We start from the raw sequence: 20,902 nt of genomic DNA on the forward strand, positions 1-20,902 counted from the left end.
TAATCTGACACACTGGCTGATCTGTGTAGTCATGTAGATATAATGGTTTTAGAGAGAGAACGCCTTTGAGCCACGACATTAAATCAGTTAAAAACAGATTTACCTTTTTGTTATGTAGGCTTCCAGCAACCAAATGTTTTGAGAATAGGTACACGAGGATGGCTGATTCATGTTTAATGCATTGGCCAAGGTGGCGAGTATGTCCAAACAGCCAAAGAGACTTCACGCCATCAGACAGGAACCTTCACGGGGGCTCCTCACAGCACGTTCTCTCCGGTATGTGTGTGCAAATCCAATATTTTCTCACTACGCGGATCGGGAGAGGAATGGAGAAGGAGGAGAAACACACACAGGCTACTGTAAAAGGGGGAGATCCCTGAATGTTTAACGCAGGGTTTTTGCTATTGGAACAAAGCTAAGGCCAGGTTAGTATAAATAGTGTTTTATTCTTTGCACTATTCATAAACATTAAACCTCAAACTAATTCAATAACTGAAAATCAATGTGATTCTGGACACACTAGTGATTACAAAAACATTAAAACTCCTTTTTTATGGGCTAGAAACACTAATATGGAACAGATGCTTCAGTAGAACATTCCATCACGTACGCATCCAAGTACACTGTGCCTAGACAGACACACACACACACCCACACACACACACGCCTGCGAGCTCTCTCACACCCTCAGGGGAATACAGATACTGTCTCTGTGCGAGTGGTTGACAAAGCTAAAATATTTATACACATATCTTTGCAGTTGGTACTAAGAGAAGGAGAGAGACACAAGAACTGATGGGGGGGGGGAAGAGGGAGGGATTGAAGACGAGAACCAGCCAACTAAAAAAAGAGGAGAGTGTGTGTGTGTGTGTGTGTTTGTGTGTGTGTAAAAGGAACATAGAGGGAAAGAGAGAGCGAGAGATGAGTACGCACCACAGATGCCAAATTAATCTAGGGCAGTCGGGAAAAAAACCAAGGCATTATTCCAAAATCCACTTCGTATGTCGGTACAAATGTGTACGTAATTGTATTCCTGCGTGTGTGTGCGCGCGCGCATGTGTGCCTGCGTGGGTGAGTTTTAAAAGCAAATATGTAAGTTTCTACCTGATGTGAGTACAACATTTCACGGGCTTAACAACAAGTAGAAATACCACAATTTCCTCTTTGCTGAATCTTTGCGCTTGTTGCTCAGCGCTCCGAACACAACACCCACTTCCACGATGGTGCATCCTGCTCCCTTCTACATCCACAAGTCCACCGCTGAAGGACTGTGTATGTGAGAGTATGCAGTGGGTGGGGGTTAAATAGGAGGGGGGGGGGGCACAAAGCAAAGATGATGGCAGATGGTGTCCTTACTTAAACGCACGTACACAAGCGCGCACAATGAACATTTACCGAGCACATGGATACAGAGGAAAATGACATAATGTACAAACGTGCAGATTTCCTTGGGGGGGCTTTTGTGAATGTGTTTACTTATATCCGATTTTGGAGCCGTTCTGAGCACATTTGAATAACACACCTCGAGTACTTGGCTACTCCTGACTTCACGCTGTGTCGACATTGCACAGCGTGAAATCTGGATTTTAAACCCGGGGTAAAGATGGCTGCTGCTCAGCGCACGCTCGGGGCTCGGCCTGTGGTGTTGCTGCTTGCAGCGTCTCGCACAAACAACTTCCCACTCAACAGTGTGCTTCCTTTTCTCTTCAGTGATACACCTGCGACGGCACAGTTGCTTCGCACACCCGCAGCTACTCGCGGAAGCACGAATGGAACAAAGTCAAGTTCAGGGGATGGAGAAACGGAAGAAAAAAAAAAACACTACTACTTCTGCTTTTGAGGAAAACGTCTCACACCAGGTTTGTAGGTTTACTGGTGACATTATAGCTTAAGAATTTACTCACAGGTTACATTCTAAAATACGTTTTATTATAATTCATTAAACTATCCATTCTTCGAGAGCCATCAAAGTAAATTCAAAACCGATTCTGAATTAAACCAAAGGCTTTCACTTTTTTTTTTTTTTATCCCAATTTCTTTCAGCAATAATTCATTTTGAATGACTTCAGTTAGTTAACTCATTAAAACGAGAGCGCTTCAACCCTCACACGATGAGTCGCAGTGTGCCTTTCCACTATTTCGCAGCGCTGTGGACCGAGAACACGAGTAAACCATTGTGTAAATGTTCATAGTTGAGCACAGGCTGAAAATAGCAGCCCTAAGAGAAACAGCTGCATGTTGTATGAGTCATGTCAAGCTCATTCTTCCTCAGGAGATTATTAAAACCAAACGCGTCCACACACTTGGCTTCACATCACACGGTGCCAAAATAACTTTTTCTTTAAAAAAAAAAAAAGTTATGTTTCTGTTTATGCCACAGCAGAAACTAATCATTTATGTATCGTAGTGCATCTTGAGCAAAAGCTTCATAAGAGAAGCAAAATAAAATCTCATTAATATACATGAATTTACATTTCAGAGTTTTAAGAAACTATTTATTTCTCCATTCATTTATTTTTCTCCAAATTGCACGCTAGCTTGTGTGTTGACAGTACTACAGTATTTGATAAAAAATGTCAATCTTAAAGCTGACGAATGGAAAAACTGTAAATCCGAAATCTAATGAAACACAGACACAGAAACCGATACAACATGGGATTCTTAGTATACTGTGTGCACATCTAGCATATCAGTGTGCGTTCTTTCCCAATGGGTTTATTTGCGATGGCTGCTGTACTGCAGACATCCTGTGGACAACGTGACTCGTGTTTCTGAACTGGAGGGAGATGTGTGTCCGTGCACGCGCCTACGCACACACACACACACACACATGCACGCTGCTTCTCCGTGACCCCACAAGAGAGCCAACACCTTCCCACTTGCAAACAGACATCGCTTCCCCCCCCCCTCCTTCCTGTCTGCTCAACAGCTTCTCACCGTCAGAAGCATTTTGTCAATGTCAGGTCACTTTGCTCCACTTTGTCACTCCAATTACAGCCGCAAACCGCTGGGCTCCGAGTCTATTAGCATGGAAGTGGGGATACCGTATTACCAGATGATTGCCCCCCCCCTCCGACACAAAGACAGCTGCGGGTTCACTGGACGTTGTTATTTGTAGTCCAGTGATTTCCCAAAAGGTGGTAATCAGGCCCCCCGCATTGCCGGGGGTATTTTCCATGCATCTGGTTGGCTTGTATGGTGTTAAGGAGAAATATGGCTCTGCAAACCAACTGACTTCAAAGGACAGAATCCCCAACTGGGATATTTGATTCAAGCGGGACTGAGGCTGCTGTAAAGGTCCAGCTGGAGTCTACAGATCACCGTCACCCTTCTCTCTATTCCAATCACAGTTACCAGGGACAGGGAGGAGACATGACCTTAGCTGTCAGATGTCTTTCATGGGGATTAAGGTGCTGAACATTTAAGGTTTACTAACTTCTCAGTAATACATTTCTAGTCTTTGCCTTTATTCTTTCCTACTGACACAATTGGGTTTCCAGTCTTCAATCCTTCTCTTTATTCCTTCCCCGACCTCTTGCTTTCCAAGCATGCGGCCGTACACTCTCTGCATCTACACCCTTTCTTTTCTTTTTCTTTTGCATTTCACAAAAAACGGCGGTTTGGACCTTCATCAACACTTTCCCTACTGCGCCAACGTGCAGCTAAGGAACAAACCCAGGGTTGCCTTTCTCACAGCTCGTCAGCGAATTGCTGTCTACCACGTCTCTCAGTCTCCTGCCCAAGGGGACCTCCCACAGGTTCCTGGCAGTGAGGGAGTGACGGTTGTTGTGAAACATGACTGTCGTATTGATTGCACAGAGCACTGCAACAGCTGTTAGGCTGAAAGAGAGCGCAGTGTGCTGCGGCCGAGGACGTGATGCGGAATGAGCAAGTGTGAATGTCTCCCGATGGGTTATCCCTCTCACGATCTTAGCATAATCCCTCCTGATGGATACAGAAATCAATTTGGAGGGCGTGGCTGGGGAAGGGAGGCCAGGGAGAGTGGAGCTGGTGGGGAATGCTAAGTATTCGAGATAACAAACTGTGAGCCAGAAAACTGACAGTCCTTATTCCCCGGTATGTGCACTTAGCCGGTGAAACATTTGAGCTGGGAGGCTAATCAGAGAAAATTCCACTCCCTTTATATTGTAAATGAATTATTTAGATTTTACACTAAAAGTTGCATATAATTGTGAAAAAACTGAACACTGCAGTAAAAAAGAAGTCAGGTCTCAGGCTTAGACCTTTTACAGCAGCGGTGGCATTAATACCATGTAGTCTATGGATTAAATGACCCGTCAATCAAGCAGTAAACCTGTCATATCAGTTTTCATTCCCACATTTTGAAATCAGCGTGCGCCCGTAAGGTAACATTGCATCTAGGACGGGGAAATGCTAACGGCCACAGCTCCACAAAGACATTTGCTGTGGCGTAGTGATGTAATGATGGTGATAGCAAGTGACAGGCACCTTCTGCACTGCACATGGAATAGCATTTTGTTTACATGACAGTTGTGTCCTGTCCGACAGAAATCGTGGAATAATATACTTTGTGTGAATTGGTGTGTTTGAAGGCCAGTAAACGCATCGGGTGGACAGTTTTATTGGCTACAAAGTATCCTCAAAATATCACCCAAATCGTGACGATACACAGAGGAGCCTTCCATCACTGCAATGCGCCGCGTCATCGCACGACCTGCATACACTTGCACGGCCGATTCGTCGGTGAAACGGACCTCTGGCTGCCTTGGCCTCTCGGTGTGCCACGGCCAGGAAGATGCGACGGCACTTAACGGCTTTAAGTATTAGTTATTCAGTAACTCCTCAAGATCCTGTTATGCTTGAGTTTCATCGGCCCCATTCTTGAGCTGTGAAGAGAGAGAGACCGCTGAAACATTTACTCATTCCTCATAAGTACAACTGCCATGCCCTCCATCAGACTTAGGGATGCTGTCGACCTGTTGATTGATCAGCATACCAGCGAAATAAATGAACACCCAAGCCCATAACACATGATTCGTACGCTTGTATGATTCCTCTGCAGGGCCCTTGTTTATGTTGCTGCAGTAACACCATCTTTCATGTTGGTGTTCTTGCTATTTTCCACTTATTTAGCTCACCCGGTGGGCTCCTCAACATCAGTTAGCATGTGTTGGTTTTCACACAAGAGAAGCAGGCAGGAAGAAAATTGCGTTTCAGGTTTCTTTCAGTACAACATCCATCAACCTACTCGGAGCGACCAACAGACGATGCTACTGAATTATGACTAACGTATTTCAATAGTATTCTGATGAACTGAAATGTCACAGCAACAAGCATTGGGTCTAGTAGGTGGGTGGTGCTGATTTAGGTCTTCCAGACCTGCCTACCTCTCCTCCTTGTTTTCCTGATCTACGATTGCAATTGATTGGGGACTGCTCGTCATTCCTTGAAGGACATCATAGACATCCGGAGCCAATGGATTTGGGGACACAAACAAAGTGGGACAAATAGGCAATGAGCAATAGTCAAAGGCAAAATAGGGGATAAAGCACTTTAGTGCGTTGTAGTTTGGCGTAGCTTCCTTATGTATTTTTCCTCAATTCAAGTGGGTGTGGCCAATGATTGATGGGGCCATGCAGGCTTAGGTTAAGCCACTGGGAGAGGTTTTTCTTGTTGACTGTGGCGAAAGCAATTCACTGTGCTGTTTAAGAAGGTATCCGCCCACTGAGCAAACCGATAGACCCCTCGGTCATTTGCAGACCAACCTGGTGAAGCACTTATTAAGTATTGATCAATCACTGATTTAAGAAACGTTGCTCTCTTATTGACATCTGTGTCTTTAGTTTAAAACTAACATATGTTCACTTTGGCAGGTTGGCAGCTACATTTAATTAAAACCAATATGTTCTCAAGCTATTCATTTCACTTTATGTATATTACTTTGGACCAAATTCTTCCACTGGCTTTCCAATACTCCACAATTAGTTCTAACTGGTTGTTTTGGAGGTAGAATGCAGCTGGGGAAACCAACTCAAAGGAAATCTGCCATCTGTCTTATTCCAGAACAACACCAACTAGTTCCTGTCATTGTTCTCCCATCGCCTTTAAAGCAACCCTGTGCACGCTCCAGATGGTGCATGCGCATCACGTTTCATCTCAGAAGCCCTTGATCTCCAACATGAGTGCGTCTCGAGCCCTGTCCCCCGACTGCGCTGTCCGTGGTGCTGAACCACTGCACTCCGTCGGCCGGGCTCTGACGTCCGGGACACAAACCAACCCGCGCTACCACGGATCATTTTCAAGAAGAAAAAAAAGAGGTTGTTCACATTTTCTGCGCGTATTCACGTGCCTGGCAGTCAAACATGTGTGGGCGAGGGAATCTGTGAGGTCCATCGGTCAGTAGTTGGACACTGTTGCTGCTGCTGGTAGGCAGCCCCCCCCCCCCCCCCCCGCCCGCCCTCCCCCCCCCTCTCTCTCTCTCTCTCTCTCTCTCTCTCTCTCTCTGTCTCTCTCTCTCTCCTGTGTCTCTGTGTCTCTCATACACTCACTCACTGAATCTCACGCGCGCACGAGCGCGGGAGAACTAAAGGGAGCTCACGCTGAAGCCCTCATTGCAGGTAAAGTGTGGCGCGTGCCGTGAGACTGAGTGGTGAACGCTGCTGGAAAGCTGGACCATTCGCCCTGAAAATAAAACACACACAACACACACAGACGAGATAACACACGCAAGCACACACACACGCGCGCGCGCGCGCGCACACACACACAGTAACACGTTCGCACGCATCACCAGTTTTATCCCCTGCGTGATTCCTCCCTCGATACTAAATCCCTTCTCTCACATCTGTCTATGTCGCCTCCTCTGCACGTCCATCCCATCGCCGCATTACCGAGCGTGGACACCAGCCCGGCTACGCGGGAAATGCCAATCACTTTTGTTCACCATTTAAACGCAAACGTGCAAAAACAGCGGGTTCAGCAACAATTGTGCCAGGACGGGGGAACAGACTTTCTACCCAGTAATAAATGTTTTTTATTTTTATTTCACACTTAATGCCAACCTCGCCTGGAAAGCCTCGTAAGATCAAGCATATGAGCTTCTGTTGCAGCAAGAGGACTCAACCCAACAGTGCGTTGGAGTCTGCGGTGCAGGTGCATGTCCGCTCCGCCGTCGCTTCACACATCATTGATCAGACCATGGATACATAATACATCATTTCTAAATTGTTATTAAGTGTTAAGAGGAAAACGTGCGGGTATTTTGTACAGTACCTTCACTTATTTCCTTCCTTTTCAAATAAGGCGTCCGTTGGCCGAAGCAAAGACAGATGGGTTTATTTATTTTTTTCCATCCACAGCTAACGTCGCAGCCTCAGCAGCGCGGCGGGAGAGGATGACTGCGAGAGGGAGGGAGAGAGAGGGAGAGAGAGAGAGAGAGAGAGAGAGAGAGAGAGAGGGAGAGAGGGGGGAGAGAGGGAGAGAGAGAGAGGAGGGGGATGCATAGACCTCCGCTGTTGAGTATGGTTGAACTGCAGTGGTTTACAGAGAAGTGTACCTGCAGCACTTTCATTGAGGAAAAATAGCAGATTCCATTGACATATCAGTATTGAATAAATCCTTAAGAGCTGGCTTACCCACAATGCATAGCGACTGTGGCACACATTGTAAGGTAGTTTGACTGTTGGACGGTGCATAAGAAAAAGATTCAACAAAAGGTTTAAGGCAAAAAGACAGATGCAACGAATCGCCTCCTTCATGGGTAACGAACAGATGCTGTTGTAAAAAGTAAAAAGGGGAGGGAGGAGGGAGCTGAGGGAGAAAGCAGGATTTTGCACCATGATATAAACATTTCCGGACAGATTCACTTCCATCAACAACCAGGGATAATGTATTGGTGTTATACCCAGAGTGTAATGATTTGGGACAATGATGAACGTGGAGGTGATCAGAGCTCATTCTATCGTCTGCTCTTAGAACTTCCTCCTGTCCCCTCTTTATTTTTATTTTGTTTACATTACGTCCACACAGGCATTTCAAGCTTAAAGAAGAATGAAAGATGGAGTCGGGGGCGGGTGGTGGGTGAATCAAGCAGATCTAGAGCTTCCAATGGAATAGGACCTGGTGATGTTCTGCATGTGTGTGTGTGTGTGTGTGTGTGTGTGTGTGTGTGTGTGTGTGTGTGTTTGCGTGTGTGTGTGTTTGCGTGTGTGTGTGTGTGTGTGTAGGTGGCAGGTTAATTCTGCCTGTTTCACATAGAGGAATATGTTGGAGGTGTGATCATACTCAATTAACACCCCCCCCCCCTCCTCATTTCTCACTCACTTTTTTTTTGTCTCCTCGCCTTTCTCACACACAAAAGAAAGTACACACAGACACATGCAAACACACGTGTATGCCACAGCTCATTAACTCTCTCTCTCTCTCTCTCTCTCCATCTTTGCCTCTTTTCTCTGTCAGTGGGGGGACTGCTCGCTCCAGGGACTGATATTTTCTCATTATCAGTGCCTGTAGTGCAGGAGCACAATGGCTTGTCTTGGCATGATGCTTAACAAATGGCTTATCTATTGCCGCTCGCCTCCGTGTGTTTTGAGCTAATTCGGTCGATGCTTCCACACATCGTATACCATGAGCAGAAATACGCCATGTGCAGCTAAAGCAATCATCTATAATAAAGGTTTCTTGCATCAAAAGGAACTTTTTAGCGCAGAACCAAGTCATTGTTCCGCCTCATCTGAAAGGTATGCAGCCAAAGTAACGATTGTTAAGAGAGGAAAAACGTACACAATGGGAGACAGAAACGAGCTTCAACGTGTTTCCCGATTCATCCTCCATCAGCCGTGGCTGCAGGGCGTCGCTCTACCTTTAGCTTTCTGATACAACTAAAGGCCTAACGCTAACTGGTTTAACTGTGGGCAAGAGTTGAGCTAGGCGGGAAAACAGAGGCTGAGAACTGAACCGGAGAAGAGGAACCAATCCGGAATGTGGAATGTGAAGATCAACAGCACATTTAATTACAGTTTTAACTCTCATTAAATGTGCTGTTTATCTTCACATCTTGTCTGACGCAGTTTTTTTAAGATCGGATTTGTTTCGAGATGAAAGAACATTTAGTCACAGAATTCATTAGGACTCCAAACTATATAGGTTTGCTTACTAGAATGAGATCGGAATGAGATGCTTTGTTGAAATACTCAGACTGGCATTGGACAAACACTTGAGGGCCAACATGAAGGTTAAAAAGCAGCTTTTATTTATTTGATTCATTTTTGCATCAGCATCCAGCATAATGATTATGATTATGAATATTAAGGTACACTTTGATGAATGTGACTCTCTTTCTGACATTCAGAAAACTAACAGCTGTTATTATTTCCAAGTTACTTCCAGTGACTTTAATGTTGGATCCCTCCTTTGAGGCCAAATTTAATTATTAACAAATGTTATTTCAGATTCCATGCTGCCACCTGAGTGCATTCCTTTCATTTTATTTTTGAATTTAAATGGATATAGTTTTTAGCCAATTTAGTAAAGCCCTATTAAAGTCAATTATCCACTCCTTCTTTCATGTTTAGTTAGTCATGTTTATAAGTTATAGGGCGGACCCTGGCTTGATGTCACCGTCTGGTTTGTGTACCATGGAATGCCGTTTTTACTGCAAACTTGACTGGCTTTGTCCAAACAGACCCAATTTACCGAATAGTATTAATTCAATTCATGATTTCCTTTTCACAGAACAGATGAGTTATCCAAACAGACAATCCAGACAATTTCCTTTTAGTTGGACTCTCTTACAACAACCAATTACAGTCTGACTATTAAGCATATTTACTTTGGCTAAAGACGAGGCTGGGCTGAATTGATGAAATGAATTGAAGCATCTCTTTCTGACAAAGGGCTTGTGCTTTCACCTGTACTATTAATTAAGAACAGGTCCCTTGCAGACTGATCTGCAGATAATTGTAGAGCAATGTTTAATGTGCTGATGATGTTCCACGCACTGCAACAGTTTGTATTCACAGACAAAAAAGACCATTAGGCCTGTCTTATGTTATTCTTAGTCTTAGCTACATTCCTATCATCGTGAAAATAATTACAGGCGTGAAGTGACTGCTCTGAAAATCTGCAGATAAGGCTATGCGGTTAAGATGTAGTGGGCTCAGACAGAGAAGATGAAAAATGTTGGTTCCACCGCTGGTCCCTGCCACCTTTCTGGCACCTAGTACTCTGGGTGACGTCTATACATCCTTTGACAAACTCGGGCGCAGAGGGAACTGAGTCGGCTCAGATTGCCGGATTGTTTACTGGAAGCGGCATCTCAGCTGACTGGCCTCACGACTCCAGCGCTCCAAGTGTGTTTCCATAGCAACCAAGAATAGTATTGAAGAGAGGAGCAAAGAGTGAGAGACACCGAGGCTAACCCCGAGCAGTGCATTCTCTCGTTTTTCACTCCAGTCAGTTATGGCTGAAGCTTGAATTCCACATCCGAGCCGCGGCTGTTACATTTGTTGGAGGCGTTAAAAATGCGTCTTGATTTTTGTGCTGTTGTACAACTCACTCGTTTCAAGCCATTACCGTTATTGCTTTGTAGAGATCTAGCGGAGCAAAGATGCACATATTACATATTGATCATTTCAGGTTTTTTTGGGTTGTTGAAAAAGCTTTGACCCAATTCCGCACCCAGAGATTTATTTACCCAAAGAGCCTAAACCAGAAACCGGCCTAAACTAGGCCCGGGAATACAAAATTGCAAAACTAAGGACCCATCCAATGTCGTTACCCGAGTGATGGTAAACATTTGAAGAAGACTAATGACCTGACGTATTTTCCTGCAACATCTGCAGCGAGGAATTCGCTTGTGCACCAACTGGGTCAGAATTTATTTCTAAACAGCTGTATTTCTAGGAGCATATGATAAAGATGATTTGTGCATTATACAGCTGTCAGTTGAACACTGTCGGATTGTATGTTTAATAGAATTAGTGTTTGAGACACTGAGAATAAATATTGGGTGTGTGATAATGTGTGAATGTTGGCTGTGTCATCAGTGGCCTCACGCCTGGACAGAGTTGTGGGCATCATCACTACATTCAACTGGGACGCAATCAGCACTCAAGCAGACAGAATACAGAGTTCCAGCTGATCCTTACTGACGCTACGGATTATTTAACAAGAATTTGAATGGACAAAGTTTTCTGTTCTAGCACACGTGCATGCATGCAGATGTATAATCACGCATACAACAACAAAGGATGGAGGACTGGTCCACTGTTTGTTTCACTGTCCAGATCCTCAGAAGGGCTCTGCTGTTGGATTGTACCACACTACCAGCATAAAGTAATAATAATTTCGTACAAGGGGAAGCTAAAGTTGGTAAAAACAAAGGAGAAATCAACTGCTAATGCTCTGCTCTAATTTGTTATCAACAAGACATCAGGGAAAATATTGCTTCCAGTGCTTAATCAATATTTAAGGTGTGTTATTTGTATGTATTTGTATTGCATGCTATTTTAAGTGAAGCTGTTTAAAGCCAACGCAAGTTAATGAACAAAAGCATGCGTCACTAACCCGGGCACGCAGTCAGTGAGCATCACCAGGAAATCTTTGAGGAACATTCGAGGCCATTCACTTAGTACATTCAGTTTAACACGCCCCTTTGCTGACATCTAGCGGCAGTCATAGTAAATTACACCTGCGTCAGCCGCGCGCCTCATGCGCAATTCTACACTACATTGGATTTGACTCACTGATTTGAAGTCGGGTCCTGTTATGTAACTGATTATCCCTGTAGATGACATCACTGGGCTTCGCTACCATTGAGCCCCTTAGTGCTCAGTTCGGATTTATAGCGCATCTCATATTATCCTTCAATTGCGGTCAATATCCGCTTCCAGTGTGAACGGATCACGGTTATGAAGTGACCCGCATGTGAAAAGACACTAACAAAGATGTCACAGACAGGAGCACACTGTCGTAAAGAAGTAAACACTGGAGGCAATTCTACGGCTGCTTCTGATTTTATTGGTGAGTTGATGTCCAGTGGGAAGCCGGCCAATCTGTGATCAGATCAACAGATTACAACGAGGACCGGGATTTGTAGAAAGAGACTTTTGTGATCGTTAACAAGTGCTAAGCTGGAGTGACTTAAAAGTCACTTTAAATGCATTGAAAAATGTCTGACCATCTGATTTAGGAACGTGGTTTGTGATTTGTACAAACAATCAGACTTTTAACCTTTTTTTTTTACCACATTTCCATGCAGCCTTAACATCATCCAATACCATTTCAAACTGGCCCTCAATTCGTCTATTGACATTGGCGATGTAATCACAGGTCTCTTGAGGCACCTCATGGCCAGGTTTTACCTTTAAATGATTGCTTACCCGTAGGTATAGAAGTAGAGTAATTACATTCCTCTGTTTGGATTCACCCGTTGAGGTACCAGGGGACTGTCTCTGTTTACAGAACCTCCACCGATAAATAATGGTCTATACATTAAATTGAGTCTATCCTTGCAGGTTATCCATCTGAAAATAACGTATGCTTCTGTTTTGAATTAACGTGTGGCGTAAATACAAATGAAATGCATGCAATGTAAATGCCCGTGCTGTGAATTTGTCTTGTAAAGTTTGACCCACCTCGGCGTCCCAGCCCTCATGTAAATACAGTACGCACTGACAGAGGAGGAAACAACACAAGACATGGGAGTTTTTACTTTGCAGAAAGTTTGTTTTTTCTGGCCCAGGGTGTAGTCGGTGAAATGTTTATGGAAGCTTCAGGAACAAAGGCAAATGAATCAGGTGTCTTACATTAGGTCACAAGTTTGTAGTGACAAAAACGAAGCTTTCTTAAAGCAAAGGTGCAGTGCCTGACATTCAAACTTCTACCACTTAAATGCATCAAACACTGCAATATTCTTAATTATTTATTATTATTATTCGATAAAGAAAAGCACTCACTGATACTGATACCCTCAGTACTTAGACAATGAAAATACAAAGCAACCTGAAGCAATTCATGTTAAAAAATAAATAAACTAGAATTCATGAATTATGCTACATGTCCCAGTTGTCTTCTATTTCAATTAAATGATTCCTTTCTTGTCAAGATCCCCAGAAACCGAAGGTGGATCTTTCTGTGGAAATAAATGATCGTAGTTCAGGATTAGTGTTGCTGAAATTGATATCTGGCACAAACAAAACATGTAAAAATCTGCAGTGTTTACATCTCTTGGTTTCTCATCTTTTTCACATACATGAAAAAATCAGTTGTCAAAATGAACTAAACTAATTGGGGATGCATATGACGGACAATCTAGATTCAAATTGAGATTATGTGTTGCTGGAGACTCTCCACAGATGTGTCTCGCCCTTAAGAACATGGAGGTCTGTAAGTGCGTTTTGGCCATTTTTTCATGGAGCTAAAAAGTTGGTCCAGGCGCGTTAAAGCTAGAGACCACGCCTGGCTGGGCTAATTACATTTTTTGCTGAACAGATGGGATGCAAATGCTAAAATGTAATATACTCACCGCAAAGATAACGACCACAGGGCCCCGTCAGAGCCCACTTGAAATCTCCAGCACCTGCAAAAGTCCTTTCATCTTAGATGCAGACAAAAAGAGAATAAGACAATATGTCTTACTGATTGTCTTACAATCAGTAAGACTTCTGCTTCAGGAGCACCGTACGCATCAGAATATACGAGCGCAGAAGTACCCACCATCGCAAAGTGGAGAACACCTGCCAGGACTGTGCAGGCCCGCTGTGGACACCGTGCAAAACACCAACTAAAAGGCACTCAACGTTCCATTAAGGAGTCCTTAAACTTGGAAAACTCTTTGAATAGAACCAAAGGGTTTTTTGCACGTCCGGATCCTTCTCAGAAGGTCCTGTCGAATTCATTTCCTATGGTTATTACAAGCTGTTTCTTCTAACAAGGGGGGGTGGATGACTTGTCTGAAAATGTCAACAGGCTTGTCTGTTTGAGCAGCTGGCTGAAAGCAATAAAGTAGTAGGCGTACCTTTAATTGGTAACCTAACTGTTATGATTCATTGTTTCTGAAATAGGAGGCCTGACTGCTTTATTCAATATTAAGCCATGGTTTAACTGCACTATAGGCTGAGTCCTTGTTTACCTGAAATTAGAATTTTATTTTGTACCATCCTGTTTGGCAATGTTGTTTTTCAGTAAAATAAAACATTTGCATAAAGCAAGCAAATCCACTTTTCCATGTTAATAAGAGCATTAAAATGGCGAAATGAATGAAGGGACATTTAGAATAGAATAGATAATAATAAATAAATAATAGATAAATGCGATTAATTGTGAGATTAGATTAAACTATTCCTTTTCCTATTCAGATTCCTTGTTCATCATAAAAGACAAAATAAGACAGGAGGAGTGATGTCACAATTGACACATGCATCAAACTGTTAAGTGAACCCTGCGGTGTTTTTCTAGGCTTCAGTGTTTGGACTTTACTTTATATCTCAGGTTTTAAGTTTCTAAAATTGTTGTCTTGGTTTTGACTGTTGCATAGTGACAAACATTTATCTAAACAGCCCTTGCATGTTATGAACCTTTTTATATGTTGGGAAATAAATTGATAACATTGCAGTAAATCGATTTGAAGCAACTCACTAGTCCCGTGACCCATTGGGACGTTATGGGTGTTTAGTTAATTTGCCACAACTAGCTCAAAACTTTCAGTTAATGAAAACAAATTCAGTAAACTGTAAATTCAGAAAATCTGAAACCACTTAGAATTAGAACATGTTTATTTTGACAGGCGTCTTCATGCTGTCTAGTAAAAGCTTTACTGGTATTTTTTGACGCTTTCAACAGCCATCCCTCCTCAGGGATTAATTGTTTGTCACCAACTGGTTCCACCAACATTTGAGTGACCGCAACCTGATGTGAAGCCCCCACCTGCTGCCACACAGCTGATTTAAATGTTAGCTGCACACACAAGCAGAAGTTATCATCCTGGTTGCAACTGATAAGCTGCTGTGGCCATATATCAAACACTGTGGCTGTGCACTGCGTAGGCAAGCGGTTGTCATGGTGCGTTACCGTGCATGGTGCATAACCGTGCATGTACGGTTCCAGCTGTCAAAAAGCTTGCGTTACACAAATAGTTGCCATATAGATTACCTTATTTATTTATTTCAGGTGCTGTGGAGGTATTTTGCCTCCCAGTGAACGTCATACAAACCAGACAATTTAATGATGAATAATAGCAGGTACAGATGAGGTAGACATACACACACGTTTATATATATCTTATGATTTGTCATCCTCAAACAAAACAGCAAGGTCAGCAATGTAATGCTAATATGTAATGACTAAATGTTCAAAGTACAGTTTGCACGTCTCCTTGCTGCCATGGGTCTTTTTTTGGGGGGGGGGGATATTCGTTCCTCCTTCATGCTGCTGCTCTTCAGCCTTCGGCCACGTCTTCAGAGACCGATGGCACATCTTTCTGTAGAAATGAATATTTCATATTCATTAATTTAATTCAAAAATGGACTACAAATTATAATTCCAGCAAGAAATGTTAGAGACTTTTATAAAACACAGATTTACAAATGTTGGCCAACCTTCTATTTTGAGTATTTAATGCCCTTATAAACCTCAAAAAGAAACATCCTACTAATAATCAAGTGGTTCCATGTGTTGTTGTTTTGTATTAAAACTCACCACTGATCCTTTTTCTTTGCTCGTATTGAAAGAACAGGTCAGCCATTTCACGTATTCCTCTCTGACCTAGAAAACACAATAAATTACAAGTACTATTTAGATGCATAGGTTAAAACAACCAATAAAAGAAATGATACTATTTTTGTTGGTAGCATTGCTGCTGGGAACTGAAAACATGTCAAAAAGAGTCATCCAGCAAGCTGTGTACCTCCTTGTTGAGCAGACAGTGGACGATGTAGAGGAAGGTGCCTTGCTGGGAGTTAAGAACTATAAAGAGGACCTGGAAGAAAAGGTTTGACTGGTAGAGGCCCAGAATCCAGGTGCAGCCCAAGATGACAAACTGGGACAGGATCTTGAAAATAACCAACCTGTTACCAATGGGAATTCAATTAGTTTAAACAGATGACTGCTGAGTTCAGCATTTGTCACACTATGATTATGTGGACACTTTAAAAATACGAAAACTACATGTAAATAAGTTTTACAGGAACTTTTCAAATTCATTTTTGTCAAAGCAAACGCCATACCTGGTGTCTTTGGATTGAGAAGCACCACTTTTCATGTTGACCAAGGTTGGTCTCAAGCTCCATAAAGTAGCACAGAACAATATCCAATTAAGCTGGAATGGGAAAAGACAGAGGCTGAGATTGAGCAGTCGAACGGCGATGTGACACAAATCTGCAATAACTCAAAAGTAATAGGCTTCTGAAGACTCAATGATTGGAGTCCCAATACAAACACCTTTGTCACCTCTAGCGAGTGCATGTGGCACGAGGTGATTGTAAAGCTGATAGAACAGAGAATAATGTGTCTTTGTGAGAGCATCTTGGATATAGGTTCAGGCTAGTCGAGGGGAAACAGTTTTGGCCAGTTTTCCAGTGAGCTAAACAGATGGGATGCAAATGCTAGAATGCAATATACTCACTCCGAGGATAACAACCACAGGGCCCGTTAAAGCCCAGTTGAAATTGCGCTCTTTGGAGAGCCAGCACCTGCAAAAAAAAAAAAGGAATCAGATCAGTCGTTTCAACTCGGATGTGGACGAAAAGAAAAATAAGACAATATGTCTTACTGATTGGCTTACTCACACTTTTGCATTAGTAGCACCGTATCCATTAGAATATAGCAGTGCAGAAGTACCCACAATCACAAATGGAACGCCGTAGCCAATCAGGTAAAGAAGCGGCCTTGGTAGGCCGTCTCTCTGGATGACCTGCACTTTAGAGAGTCTCCGGACCAACAGGTGGAGCTGAAGCGCCTCCAGCAGCATCCACACAAAACTTGCTATGACAAGAAAGTGGAGAACACCTGCCAGGACTTTGCAGGCCCGCTGTAGACATACGGATGTCATAGTGAGAAGCAACTCTCCTGGAAAGAGCCTCAACAAACATGGCTTACTAGATGTGGGAGAAACACTCTTGCTGTACCTCTTGATCAACATATTTATCATTCCACAGCATCAGCAGTTGGAAGAAGAAGAGGTTGAGGCAGAGGTGAAGACGAGCCGTGTTGTTGATCTTGGGGTTCCAGCTACAAAGCAGGAAGGTGAAGATGGCCAAAGCCAGGAAGAAGAGTCCGACAATCACGCACATTCGGTTCAGCCACTCAAGGAAAGCGTCCTCTTGGGGAGGCTGAGGTGACAAAACAACACAGGCAAACATGTAGCGTCATCAATCTGCCCATGTGTGTGTATGTGGGGATGCACACACATGCATACATATCTACAATACCTCCCCTATCTGCATGATGAGGGCAAACGTGGACAGATGGGAGCAGGTGCACACGGTGTAGTTTTCATTGGTGTATGCAACCCAACAGCCCTCCACTGACCAACCCATGCCCTGGCTGCCCCCGCCGACCTCCCAGTACACACAGGTCACCAAACCGGATTCAGCCACGGTCTGAAGAGAGATTTCAAGAGATGGATAGCAGGCCTCATGTCGTCTCACGAGGTGGAGGGGGACGAGCGATCGGGGCGGTACCTTCTTGTGCTGGATGGTGAAGTTGACGGGCTCAGTGAGGTTGGTGTTGTTCATGAGCGGTAAGACGGCAGTGATGACATCCGAGTACATTTCTGTCCTGTTCTCTGTTTTAAAGTACTGATGACTAAGAAGACTCTCCAGCCCATTTATTGTTAGGAAGGCAACCGCTGCGGAACCTGTCCGGGTGACCAACAGGGCTTTTGCATGTTTCAGACCATCTAAAACGTTTAACATTAACGCTTGTTTACACTTGAATGAATCCTTTGCGGGTTTTTCCTCACCGTTGTTGTTTTTGGCCAGAGCTCCCACGTTGATCTGCATGGTGTTTCCGTTGGCCGAGAGCGCGGTTCTCTCGGCGTCGGCATCGTCGGGCCCGATAGTTTCAAGACTCAAATCTAACACACGCACCGGTGTTGAGGTTTTGATTTTCCACCCGGGCAGAGGTACAGCAGATGTCTACAGTGAACTAAGATGAACATGTCTTACCCACTGTTTGACTCGTCACCGTCCTCTTGGTTGCGTTTTGACCTGGCTGCACTATAGTGGACACCAAACGGTCTGAGATGCCCAGGATCAAGCTGCCGGTCTCCCCGTCTCCTTCGCTACTCACACTTCTTAACTTGGCGCGTGGTCCAACACCGGACACTTCCTGCCATAAAAAAAACTCACAGTAGGATTAAAGCATCATCGGATGACGTGTTGCGGTGACACTGGTTGTTTATGGAATGACATTTACCATAGATGCTGAGAGGCTGTTTGACACAGTCTACAGAGATAGCAAACACAAGAGAGAGAGAGAGAGAGATAGAGGGGGGGGGGGGGGTTAAGTTTTGTTAATGCACATTATCTGCATCAAATTTAAAAGCATCCAGCAGTGTACAATGGCAAAGTAAGAAAAACCTGTTGCATTAATACCATTGGTTTCATGACAGATAGCATAACTGTGGGGATCATTATTGCAGGGAGTCATCTATTGTGGAAAAACATATTCAAAGATAGAATTGAGAGCATTACTGATCCGTGTTTTCGACTCACTGCATCTGGTAAGTACGTGGCCCCATTCTCTTTCAGTTGTTGGTCCATGTTTCCAAGAAAAGCTTTCTCTTTTGTCTGACCCTGCAGCAAATACACAAACGTAACCCAACATTTAATGTGATGAGATGAAATGATCATCTTTTTGTTGAAAATTGGCAAGTATGTAAACATTTGTGCAACATGAAATAATACATTGTGATTTCTTAATGCTGTTACCGATTTTGTTGAAGCATGCTTAATTGTGAGGCATTTCTTACCATAACCTAGGACATGTGTTTTAAAGTTTTTTTTTAATTTATAATTCCTTACTTTCAGGTTCTGGTGATATTTACCTCTGGAGGTTTTATCTTATTTAAAACGTCGTCAAGGCCTGTTCAGTCAGTGCAAAAGGAAAAGACAAAGAATTGAGCGCATTGGGATATTCTAGTACTCTTTATATACTGTAAGTAAATTGCATTCTAAGCTCACTTTCACAAAATGTGGCGCTCATATTCCAAACGAGTCCAGTCGAAGGGTAGAATCCATCAATACAAGAGCAATAGAAGGTCCCCGGCACATTAGTGCACACAGTTAGGATACCACATAGACCTGGGGTCTCACTGCACTCATCTATATCTGTAAAGAGAGAGAAAAGACACTGTTGAACACATAATAGTCAAATGTAATGCAGCAAAAGCACACCAATGGCGGACATGTTCACCCACCTATGCATGGGTTAGAATAGCTGGCTATCAGGCTCGGGTGGTTCAGCCGAAACCCAGATAAGCATCTGCAGAAGTGGGATCCAATTGAGTTGGAGCAGTTGGAATAGGGACCACAGATGGGGGGAGTTATGTCACACTCGTCAACATCTGCCAAACACACGATACACAAATGAAACAATGAACCAGACAGCTGTGAGTGGCGCTTTTCACTTATGTCAAAAGTTATTATTATTGAGTTGCAGCTTTCCAACTGCTCCTGGAGGCTGCAAAAACATTTGAAATCTGAAAAACATAAAAATCGAAATACCAATACAGCTGTTCATCGGGCTGGGATCCTTGTCTTGTTCAGTCGGTGCGTACCCCGGCTTACATTTACAGGTGTAGTTCCCTGGTATGTTGGTGCATTCAGAGTCAGGGCCGCAGACGGTGGAGTTATAACACTCATCAATATCTGAGGAAAGAAGGAACACTTTACACAATTGGCATGAAATGGAGAAGTTTTTCAATCTTTGGAAAATTTGGATTTTACTCCAAAACAAATGTGCTGACAGATGATGATAGTTATAATATGAATGAATGGTCAGCATGAATCACTAAATCCAGGTTGAGGTGGAATATCATTTAGAACTGCGTGTGCTCATATTTTGGAGCGTGCTGTCCGACGTATATGAAGAACGACCTGGGCAAAGAGGACTCGCGTTGAGATCAAGCCTGTAGCCCGGGTGGCATACACACACAAAGCTTCCTATGTTGTTTGTGCAGGTCCCACCATCGCCACAGACATCCCCGAGACACTCGTCCACGTCTAGAAAGACAAAAATAAAGAACGCTTTTTTTACGAAGGCTAAACTCAATAATGCCATCAGCTGCTCAAGAGTGACACGTTCACCCACCTGTGCACGGGTTCGAGGAGCTGGATATCACGCCTGTGACGTTGGGCTCAAAACCCAACAAGCAGGTGCAGGAGTAGGATCCAATTGAGTTGGAGCAGTTGGCGTTGGGGCCGCAGATGAGCGGATTCGTGCCACACTCGTCCACATCTGCCAAACACGCGATACACAAATGAAACAATGAACCACACTGACTTTCTTTAGTGCCCCGTTGACGCATTTAGAGTCTGGCCCTCGACACAAATGTGCTGAAGTAAGGCTACAGCCAAATACAGAGGCGTCACCTGAATACTGAACAAGGGCTCCGTACCGGTGCATTTGTTGGATTGTCCAGGTGCTGATATTGGATCTGTAGCAGTGAACCCATCCATACAGGTACAGGAATATGATCCAATAGTGTTGGTGCAATCAGCGTTGGGACCACAAATACCTGCAGTCTTGCATTCATCTACGTCTGTCAAGAGATGTCACAGACAGGTGATCAACATGAGCTACATGTTCACAAAACAAAACAAATGAAGCATTTGAATGGTGTGATGAATGAAATGAAGGGGGAGAGGTTTGGTGATTTTACATCTTACTTTGATTTACTACTGTTCAGACGAAATAAATG

The 20,902-nt window shown here is 43.6% G+C and overlaps 1 protein-coding gene and 1 pseudogene across 1 annotated transcript in view; both read right to left on the reverse strand.

Moving 5' to 3' along the window:
* Window positions 1-7,380, reverse strand: part of LOC119220617 (protein phosphatase 1 regulatory subunit 29) — a 43,851-nt gene extending 36,471 nt beyond the window's left edge. The window contains exon 1 of the mRNA XM_037476728.2: window positions 7,255-7,380. The gene's annotated coding sequence lies outside the window, so the exon portion shown is untranslated. The remainder of the gene's footprint in view (window positions 1-7,254) is intronic.
* An 8,476-nt stretch (window positions 7,381-15,856) lies between these two features.
* LOC119220555 (adhesion G protein-coupled receptor E1-like) lies at window positions 15,857-20,660 on the reverse strand (annotated as a pseudogene).
* Between the last annotated feature and the right edge of the window lie 242 nt (window positions 20,661-20,902).

This window comes from Pungitius pungitius, chromosome 12 (assembly GCF_949316345.1).
Source record: "Pungitius pungitius chromosome 12, fPunPun2.1, whole genome shotgun sequence".
Classification (NCBI taxonomy): Eukaryota; Metazoa; Chordata; class Actinopteri; order Perciformes; family Gasterosteidae; genus Pungitius; species Pungitius pungitius.